We start from the raw sequence: 601 nt of genomic DNA on the forward strand, positions 1-601 counted from the left end.
GCTGGCCTGGGTGTTTTTGCGCGTGTGGAAGGCGGCGTACTGGTCTATTCTCTAGAGAGCCTTCCCGAGATTCCGGGCAAATCGGCGCCTCCCTCTCTGGTCTTAGATCCCAGAGGGACAGCTAGACCCGCCCAGGCTCTCGGGAGCAGCTGGGGTAAGAGGGGAAAGGGTGCACAGCCGGTCCAGAATCCTGTATCCCTCTGCACACCACCGTCGTCTACGGCGGCTAGCGCTGGCGGCAGAAGGGATGATTGACAGAGCCTCTCAGCTACTGCGAAACTGCGGAAGGAGGGACAAAGAGGAGACAGTGGAGCTTTCTTCTTAAAGTGGTTGGGCTGGGCCTTGGAAACAACCTTCCCCAAGCCTATTGGCTTCCCTGTACGGGTTGTTATGGTAACATATGACCGAACAGTCCCTTATGAATCTGCCAATGAGAAAGGCCGTCTTTTCCACCGCACCTCTAAGCAGTAGGTGTTGCGAAGGTCTGGGTAGGGGGCCGGAGAAGAAGGCAGTGTCAATACGTCGGGCGGAAGAGCTAGAGGCGGGGCTTATGACGTTGCCGGGCCAGCCAATCACGCCTGGTTTTGTCAACGGCCCCGCC

The sequence above is a fragment of the Nycticebus coucang genome, chromosome 14 (assembly GCF_027406575.1).
Source record: "Nycticebus coucang isolate mNycCou1 chromosome 14, mNycCou1.pri, whole genome shotgun sequence".
NCBI classification, from domain to species: domain Eukaryota; kingdom Metazoa; phylum Chordata; class Mammalia; order Primates; family Lorisidae; genus Nycticebus; species Nycticebus coucang.